Source organism: Gymnoscopelus microlampas (genome assembly GCF_963454915.1).
Source record: "Gymnoscopelus microlampas genome assembly, chromosome: 13".
Taxonomy (NCBI): Eukaryota; Metazoa; Chordata; class Actinopteri; order Myctophiformes; family Myctophidae; genus Gymnoscopelus; species Gymnoscopelus microlampas.
The window spans coordinates 6,861,337-6,871,514 of record NC_139950.1 but is presented as its reverse complement, the minus strand read 5'-3'; the positions used below and the strand labels follow the sequence as shown (position 1 = coordinate 6,871,514).

General features: G+C 41.9%; 2 protein-coding genes across 2 annotated transcripts in view; both read left to right on the top strand.

Annotated features, from left to right (window-relative positions):
• The window catches only part of selenou1a (selenoprotein U 1a), a 310,703-nt gene that overhangs the window by 299,659 nt on the left and 866 nt on the right, over positions 1 to 10,178 (top strand). The gene's annotated exons all lie outside the window — the stretch shown is intronic.
• The window catches only part of marchf8 (membrane-associated ring finger (C3HC4) 8), a 162,155-nt gene continuing 155,016 nt past the window's right edge, over positions 3,040 to 10,178 (top strand). The window contains exon 1 of the mRNA XM_084075781.1: positions 3,040 to 3,520. The gene's annotated coding sequence lies outside the window, so the exon portion shown is untranslated. The remainder of the gene's footprint in view (positions 3,521 to 10,178) is intronic.

Genomic DNA, 10,178 nt, shown 5'->3' with positions numbered 1-10,178 from the left:
ATATCAGCGGTGCTCAAACTTTTTCATGTCAAGGACCCCCAAAATTGGCCTGTATGTATTTGGCCGCAGACTCCCCCATCTCAAAATATTTTGTTCCAGGGACCACACACACACACACACACACACACAGACACACACACACAAAGATTTGAACACATTTTCAATCTGACTGGGAGGGCTATTTTTGCTACTTAAAGATGTTTGACAAAGACTAAAGCTAGGGGCATTTTCTCTATGATCTTGGTTAGTTTTAGTTATTTTGTCAAAACACAATAGTTTCCAGTTTTAGTTTGTTAGTTAAGTTTCTCCCATTGAATGGTCAAGGTCAAAGAGGTGAAACAACTCCCCTTTTTGTGTCTCCAAGCGTGAAACAGTACACCTTATACGTACAGTATGAGGTGAAAGGTGGCGACACGTCGGTAGGTCCACATTAGCAGCAAGTAAAAGTAAAAGAGTATCTACGCATTGTCAGGTTCACATGGAATGATATAGGCCTATTAGGGCAGTAACTTTCACCGGCAGGGACGTGCAGAGAATGTCGGGGGCAGGGGCTGACATCTATGAAAAGGACACTTTTGGCGAAAATAGACAATCTTGTACATGCTTCTTTCGGGTGTGCGATGCCACTCTCAAATAAGTATAATCAAGCCTTTAGATGTGACGTATGTATGGCATGGATTTCTACACACAGTGGGCAATTCTTTCAACATAAAATGCAGTTCATCTAAGTTCATGAGAGTTCGGAAAAGGCAATTCTCTTGAATTGCTGCTTTCAGGTGCAGTCATGGAAAGGGGGCATTGGCATTTCTTTCACCATCGTAAATGCTGCATTCATGGTCTGGAGAGGACACTTGCTATACAGACAGGTAAAAGGGCAGGGGCTGAAACCTCCTTTGATGTCTATATGTGTGTGCACGACACATGCCTGTTCACCGGTCAAATCCACATGGTATATAAGATCAAGGAAAAGTCGAGTCCAAACCTGGTCACATCAGGCACAGCCTGAGGTTGTGCTGGTTGTGGTTGTGCTGTTTTTGGGGTCATTTTTATTGTGAGGTTAAAGCATTGGTTCTCGAGGTTCTCGTTCCCCCTAAGGACCCCCAGGGGTCCTTAGGGGGGATAGCAGGGGGTCCCCAGTCAAATTAGATTCATCATTTTAGCCACTTTAAAATGTGTGCAAATCTTTGCACACATTATATATATAATATATATTTTTTAAGCGAACATTTGTAACTCAAATCTTTGCTTCTGGCTTCTGGGGGCCCCAGGAACAAACATTTTTGAGATGGGGGGTCCGCGGCCAAATACATATCATTTTGGGGGTCCTTGACATGAAAACGTTTGAGAACCAGTGAGTTAAAGGGCCTCTTTTGCGAGCAAATAGGGCAAGAAATGACCTGTGTCCAACCGCCTGCACATTTCAAACACTCACACTCGCACCCCGTCCGTCCGTCCGTCTGAAACCAATCCCCTGGACACAGCGAAGGCGGTCTGCATCGCTCAGACACTGTCTGAGACGCATGCATGTCCATTTGGCAGGCCCACAGCAGCCACTCTGAGGTGCCCACTCTCTCCAGCGCACACACACACACACACACACACACACACACACACACACACACACACACACACACACACACACACACACACACACACACACACACACACACACACACACACACACACACACACACACACACACACACACACACAGCACAGAGGGCCCGTTGTCGTTCCCCCAAGGACGTCGAGGCAGGCCGTGCATCTGTAATAAGGTCCCGAGTACAATGACAGCATCTCACAGTAGACAGAGCCCAGGCTTTGAGACAACAGAGGATTAAAATTCCCACCCCTTAAGTGAGCGGTTTTCCACACAAACTAACTGCCCCAGCAGTGAATTACTGGCTTCTCTGATGTGGCCTTATTATGCAGTTCAAGTCAAGATGACATACTGGCTCATTCATAACATCATAATCACTTCCACTGAGACTTTTAATATTAGATTTGGCAATACATGTCTTCCTTGTGTTTCAGTAATGATATATGCCAGGAGTGGCAAAGTACTCAAGCCCAGAACTTGAGTCAAAGTATAGATACTCCCGGTCAAATATTACTCAACTACAAGTGGAAGTTGCTTGCTTGAGTTAATATACTGTGTTAAACTCCTTATTTTATATTTCACTAGCTATTCAAAGATTTGGAAAAAACATCTTGACATATCTTCTCTTAGGCCTACGGCACACAATCTTTTCTGATGGGGGTCTGTGGCCAAATAGTTAGTAAATGCATATCAATTTGGGGGGCCTTTAGCATGAAAATAGAGAACCACTATACCAGTTGTCCTCAAAGTGGGGTCCGATCTACAAGCTACCAGTGGTTGTCCAAAATAGCCAATCTGCAATCTCACAATGTGTTGCAAATGCAATGTGTTGTGAGCTTGTAGAGCTGATGTATTTATTTAAAATCTTGAGATGATGTGAGGAATTTTTGAATAATTTTGAAATATTCAATCCTTCTCTTCTAGGGGCCCCTGGCACTACATATTTTCATATTGGGGCCTGTGGCCAAATATGTCTTAATTTGGGGGGTCCTTAATTGACGTTACAGACAGTGTTGCCAGACTCTGTGAAAGAGACAAGCACATGGGCCACATGAGCACTTTAAACAAATACACTAGCTATTTGAAAACAGCAGATCTACAAGCTCACAACGCGTCGCAATGCGACGCGTTGTAAGCTTGTAGGTCTGCTATTTTCAAATACAATCTTGGCCACTGATAGACACTTGAAACATAATTTGAAGTCATCGTTGCGTTTAGTGTCGCCCTCGCGTGGCGACATGTCCTTCAAATGCATTATTTCTCTTCCATTTTTACCCCCCCCAGTCCATTTTAACACGGAAGTGAGTGACGCATAGAGGCTACTGTACACATACATACGCACGCGCACGCGCGTGTACACACACACACACACACACACACACACACACACACACACACACACAGCTGCCTGCGGATCGCGGATCATAGATGCACGCACAGACAAATAGACAGACACAAACACAGTCATCGCCTCATTTATGGTTCAAAAATACAGCAGCGCAGCAGTGGCGAAGATCAGGGCTCGTTTTTTTGGGGGGTTTGTTGTTTCGGCTTCTATGCATCTAATAAATCCTCGGACGGAGAGATCTACAGCTGGCTGTGGTCGTAACGTAGCCTATAGTAGCCTGCCTGCCCTAAGCCTATATACATCTAGATCAGAGAGATCATTTAGATAGAATAGAATGGATCAGATCTCTGCAACATTGTAGCGATAGAGCCGCGTCTGAACGAACGCGCTACATTGTTGCGCTACATACAGAGGAGACGCCGCGTGTTGGATTAATATCTGGAATAATCTTTTGTGATTTATTTATTTTGATATTTTTGGGGGATTTAATTATTGGTTCTTCTTCTGATTCTTTCCAACTAAACCCCGGGGACTGGCCAGCAGCAGCAAAGCGGCACAAAGCTTCTATAAAGGTTGGTAACACTAACACAGCACAGGGATAGCCCAGCTGGTCCAGAGCGTTTATACTAATGAGTTCTCTCTAACGCTCTGCCAGGCGCGCTGCTCTGCTCATAGACCGAACATTCCACTCCCGTGCGAGGTCTCCGTCTTTAGTAAAAAATAAACCAAAAAAATCGCTTCTCACTGAAATAAAGGCTGTTTAGTGTTGTTAAAGGTCTATTCTCCAGGATGGGAAGCCTCTCAGGACCCCACCCTCGCTGTATAATACACTTTTTGGGCAAAAAATACATATTGTATTTACTCCACTGCGCCCTCTACAGATCTGATCAATATAAATTACCATAGACCAGATCTGTAGAGGGCGCAGGTGAGTAATTAAAATAATTTCCGCCTGGCGGACATATTTTATTTTTTTCTGCCCAAAAAGTGTATTATACAGAGAAGTTGGGGTCCTGAGAGGCCTCCCACCGTGGAGAGTCGTCTTTCAACAACACAAAACAAACTTTGTTTTGATGAGTAGCAAAATAGCTTTGTTCATTTTGACTAAAGTTGGAGACCTCGCACGGTAGTGGAATTTTCAGTCGATGGGAGGATCATCGCTCCTAACAGCGCATTAGAGAGGAACTCGCTAACGCTCTGGAACAGAGCTAGTATAGGGATATGTGCTGGGTAAAGCTTGATGCTGAGGTGTCGCCTGCCGAAAATAGCAGACCTACAAGACAAGAGCTTGTAGATCTGCTATTTTCGAAGTATAAGTGATAGGTTAATGTACTGTTTTGTGTGTATATTATTTATATGCTTGTAAAAAAACAGTGCGGCTGCAGTGATTAACTGATTATAGAGGCAGCAGTGGTTGTTATTTGTGTGCATTGGTTGTGTTCATGTCGTTCTTAACATTATATTTAGAATGAATTAAAAAATATTATTATACATATTTTTTTAGTATTTTAAATTATTATAAATTATATTAATCATAACAAAAATTGGACAGTTGATATTATTGATTTTTGGTGCACAGACAGAGGCGTTGTAAAGTGTTATTGTAACGTTTTCTCGGCTTGCTTGTTATTCAAATGATTAATAACCACTATGTTGTTATTCTACGTTTTGTCAGTTTGCCCCCAAAACAAATGTGTCGCGGTTTGTCAACAAACCAAGCCTTGAATGCATCTTGCAGCATGGAATCATATGTATCTGTTTGTTGTCGAAAGATCTACGAAAGACTCAGTTGGTTGGTTAAAATGTTGAGCAGGTTATTTTAGTCGTGTTTTTATGATTTTTTTGTTGTTGTATTTTATAATTAACACCTCTGTCTGTCTGGTCATATTAATTTATTTTGTTTTATATATACTTTTTTATTGGGGACAATTAAATAACATATGGCAAAGGTCATTGCATTTAATGTCACCCATTTTTTTGATGATAAGGCTATTCTCTCTCTTTAAAGGTTTTAGGTGACAGCTAATAAGCTATATGGTCTCTCAGCCATACATTGAAGCCGAACAGGTTGTGTTACAGAAGGAAGGCTGTGTCATCTCTCCTTTTATTGAGACAATTATTGATGCTGATGATGATTAGATCTATGGGGGGAGGGGCGGGGCGGGGGGCTGGTATGGGTGTTAAGGGGGTTGATATTGGTGATTTTAGATCTATGAGGGAGTGATATGGGTGTTTTAGATGTGTGAGGGGGCTGATATGGGTGTTTTTAGATCTGTGAGGGGGTTGATATTGGTGATTTTAGATCTGAGAGGGGGCTGATGTGGGTGATTTTAGATCTGTGAGGGGGCTGATATTGGTGATTTTAGATCTGAGAGGGGGCTGATATGGGTGTTTTTAGATGTGTGAGGGGGCTGATATGCCATATGGGTATATACCCCCATATATGAGATATATGAGATATATATGGGTGTTTTGTGTGACCCACTTATTATGCAGCTACAGTTTTCACTCTTTCCTCTAGAACGTGTGAGCGGTTGGTTCACAGCACATATGAACTATAATAACCCTGGCTGGGCTGACAGTCTACACAGTTGGCACCCTCATAGCAGGCTGCACACCTACATCACTAGCCTCCTAAACCCTTTATGGTTAACCAGAGTCGCTCCGGCCTTTATCCTAGTGTCTTTTCAGTTTTTTTGCTCTTCATTAAATTTCTTTGCTGAAAATAGCCAATCTTCAAGCTCACAAGAGCTTGAATATCGGCTCTTTTCTGCAAAAGCTTTCCACACAATATGATGCAGGGCTCTAAGTGGTTTATTTTCACAGATTGCTCAGAGAGATTTTATATTTATAATCTTCCTGGGCGTCCACCCAACATCCTTAACACAGTGATTTGACAGAAGTACATTAAAAGGTAGAGTAAGTCATATTGTTTTGTTAAAATAAGTGTGAAATAGCTCTATATTGCCACAGCAATCGTTTTGTTGTTCAGTAACAGGGGTCTGCCGGTCTCTCCAGCCCTTTAGTGAACAGAAAATAAATTCTCAGGTCGGGATGCCAATTTCATCCAATCAGGTGAGAGAAGTCGTGCAAGATAGGAAAACAAGTGAAATTGGGAAGTGATTAAATAGATAAATAAATGCGCAGACAAAATCGGAACTGGAACACAAGCTGATAAATTAATCTCTGTTGGGTTCTCTCTGCTGATTGGATGAAATCGGTATCCCAACCTGAAAATGTATTATTATTATTAAAGAGTTGGAGAGACCATGTTACTGAACAAACACTCTAGTGCAATGATTGCTGTCACAATATAGAGCTTTAACTTTTTAACAATAAACATTTTTATTTTAAGTACTACCTGCAGTGACAAATATCACCTTCTCCGCCCGGCTTCCCTCCCCCAAACACGGGCCAATTGTAAGACGCTCAGCAAGACCCTTACAGGTCTGTAACTCTGAGAGTGTACAAATGGAACCAAATGGACCCTTTACCGGTCCATTTGGTTCCATTCGTACACTCTCAGAGTTATGGTGGTCCTTGAAATCAAAACGTTTGAAAACCACTGGTATTGTAATTGTATAGCAGACGTGAATACCAGCACATACCAGCTCCTGACGGTGTCATTAAAAAACGGTTCCGGAAACGGTATACCAAACCTAATGGAATCGATTCTTGGTTCCTCAATGTTTGCTCTGGTTTCTCCGGTTCCGGATCCCAGCCCTTAATGTCCACCAGAAGAACCCCTAGACCCTGCGGTGGTGGACAGGTACTTTACACCTGCGCCACCCCAGCACCATAAGTATTGTCTTTAACTGCTTTTAAAGGCTGCATTACCGTAAAGTGGTGTCATTTTCGGAGCTTACCTGACTGTTCCAGCTGTTATGAATTTATTATGTGTTATTATCTATGATTTACATTCACCCACTTAGTTATTTTCGTCGCTGTCGGGCAAAAACCTCCTTATCTCCATGCATATTTCAACATTTTTGGGGTTTCTTTTATAAATTAGCGCCCTACTTCATCATACAAGAGTGTCGCACAGAAGTAGTGAAAATAGATGATCTACAAGCTCACAATGCGTCGCATCAGGCAGAGGCTCTGAGCCACTACTGCTAGTATTTGGCTGAATATCTTGTGATATTTGATTTGTCCATATCGCCCATTTTAACCCATTAAAACCGGGGAAGCATCGGTCATTTTCGATTTTTACTTTGGCTATTAAAAATAGCGGATATACAAGCTCACAGTGCGTCACTTCGTGCTGCGCTGCAAGCTTGTGCGTCTGCTATTTTTGAACATTTTTTATGGTATCTTGAAAGTGCGAGAACTACTGATTTAGAAGGCATTATGTAGAATCGGCCTCAGGTCTAAATGGTTCAAATGTTGTATTCTTGCTAGACCAAAACCTGCTTATGGGGGGCGCTCACTCTGAGTGTCCACCACCACGTGGAGTCAAGGGGTTTGAATCCACCGTGGTGCATAATTTACAGTTAGGCCGAGAGACAACAGCAGTGACAACACATAGAAATGTGTGCGGAGGAAATTATTTACATAATGATATGTGGAGAATAAAGGAATACAAAAAATGGCCTCTCTCACTCGTGTGTGTGTGTGTGTGTGTGTGTGTGTGTGTGTGTGTGTGTGTGTGTGTGTGTGTGTGTGTGTGTGTGTGTGTGTGTGTGTGTGTGTGTGTGTGTGTGTGTGTGTGTGTGTGTGTGTGTGTGTGTGTGTGTGTCGGAGTGAGACTAGTAGAACAAGCGGCTTGTGTAAAACCGTAAACTGTGTTTAATTTATTCAGTTCACTATTATTTTGTATTATTATTCTGTATGTTCTGTATTTAGCACACATGTGTCATTGCCAGGGCCGGAAGAAAATCCAGCTGTGTGCACGTGTGTGCGTATGTGTGTGCGCGCGTTACATCGCTGCACCCTACGGTTATGTCTTTGCTATTGTTGTGAAATACTGGAGGCTTGTTGAGATAAGCATACACTCATTGTTCCTCGCTATCTGCGTTAGCGTACATGCATGAACACGCGGATAACACTATGCAAAATTATTCTTCACTTTGAAATGCGCTGTAACTTTAATCTCACATGAGATTACACCACATATAGCTGCCTGCCCGGGATTCAGTTTCGAAATCACACTGAGAATGCCACGTTGAAGTTTCTGAAACACTTGCGGTTTGGAGCAATAACACGGTTTGGTATCGTTTCTGTTGGCAGCCAGTCAAAGCCTGAATCTTGTTCCAGCACTTGGCGTTTAACCCATTAAGCCCGGGAACGCATCTGTGTCATTTTTAGATTTCTTTTGGCTATTCAAAAATAGCAGATACACAAGCTCATAGCGCGGCACTCTGTGCGGTATTTACCGCATGGTTTGGTTACTCAAGTCGTGCTACTCATACGCTAAGTTGGCGGTGCCCGGGATCGAACCCAGGACTTTGTTGTCAGAAGGCGAGTGCTCTACTACTGACTGACTATGCAGAGGATGGCTTCTGTGTAAGGGCAGGTGACCTGGACACCGCAGACAGACCCTGGGCTCTATGCACAGCAGCCATATTGGAAAGAAAATAACACCTTTACAGGTGTTACCAATGATACTAATGAAGGCTCTGTTCCATTCTGGTCAGGGTGCTGACATTGTGCATGTTGGCTCACTGGAAACACTCCATTTTGGTTCCCAAATGGCCCCTTAAGGTGGGTGTGTAACTCTGAGAGTGTACAAATGGAACCAAATGGACCCGTGAGGGTCCATTTGGTTCCATTTGTACACTCTCATAGTAAGACAACAAATAAGACAACCACTGTGCCACACTAAATGGAACGGAGCCTTAATTAGTATTATTGGTAACACCTGTGAAGGAAGTAAGGAAGGGGCCCAATTCATTCCAAATATGGCTGCTGTGCATAGGGCCTATTGCCAGACTGATGATTGTGTGGCCACATCAGTTTCACAAGATGGTCGTCCACCAACAACACTTGTTACTCGTAGGCAGTGGTGTAAAGTATTTAAGCTACTCAGGTACTGTACTTAAGTACACTTTTGAGGAATTTCTACTTACTGCAGAGTGTTTCCAATTCCAATTTTCAATACTTTTGCTTCTACCTCCACTACATCTCAGAGGCAAACATTGTACCTTTTACTCCACTACATTTATGTAACAACTTAAGTTACTAGTTACTTTGTAGATTTTGATTATTATTACAAAACATGCATTAACCACTTCAGCCGTATGCATACTTGATCTACAAGCTCACAGCGTGGCGACACATTGTGAGTTTGTAGATCTGCTATTTTCAAAGCATTTGAACATCCTGCAAAATGAGTACTTTTACTTTCAGTACTTAAGTATATTTTAAAAGGAATGCTTTTGTACTTTCACTCAAGTAAACTTTTATTTACATTTATCTGTAACAGAGGGTTAAGTAAGATTCAGTAATAGCAATCATCATGATACCAATTTACAGGATGTTTTTTTTTGTCAGTTCCCCTCTCTCTCTATCTCTTGGTTCCCTTTTTTCAACCCAGCCGGACTGTCACAGTCATGATATTTTGGTTGATGATTAGTTGTTGTACAAATAATTGCAATTAACTATGAAATTGCTATTTTTTGGATTGAACATTGGAACATACTGTAGTATAAATACAAATATAATATTTCTGTTTGCCTTTGAGGCTTTGTAAACAATAATTGCACAGGGCGGATATGACAAAATAACGTAACCCATTAAAACCGGGAAACCATCCGTTTCATTTTAGATTTTAGCTGCAAGTTTTTCAGAAAACTCTTAGGATTTAGAACAGTGGTTCTCAAAAATAGCAGATATACAAGCTCCCAGCGTGTCACTTCGCGCCACGTTGCGAGCTTGTACATCTGCTATTTTTGAACATTTTTGAAAAATCTTGAATAAATTAGATTTTTTAACACAACTCTTCTCTTCTGGGGGTCAATACATATCATTTTCGGGTTCCTTGGCACGAAAAAGTTTGAGAACTACTGATTTAGAAGGCATTTGTAGAATCAGACTCAGGTCTCAATGGGATAACTGTACAAAGAAATGGCATGACATGACAATGATACTTTCAAAAACATTGAAAATAGCTGATGAACTGTACAAGCCAGACCTTGTAGATCGGCTATGATCGCTTTTATTCAACGGATTAATTCATACAGATGGATGGGAACGACTCTGGCGATGATGCAACATAATTGCGATTATGTC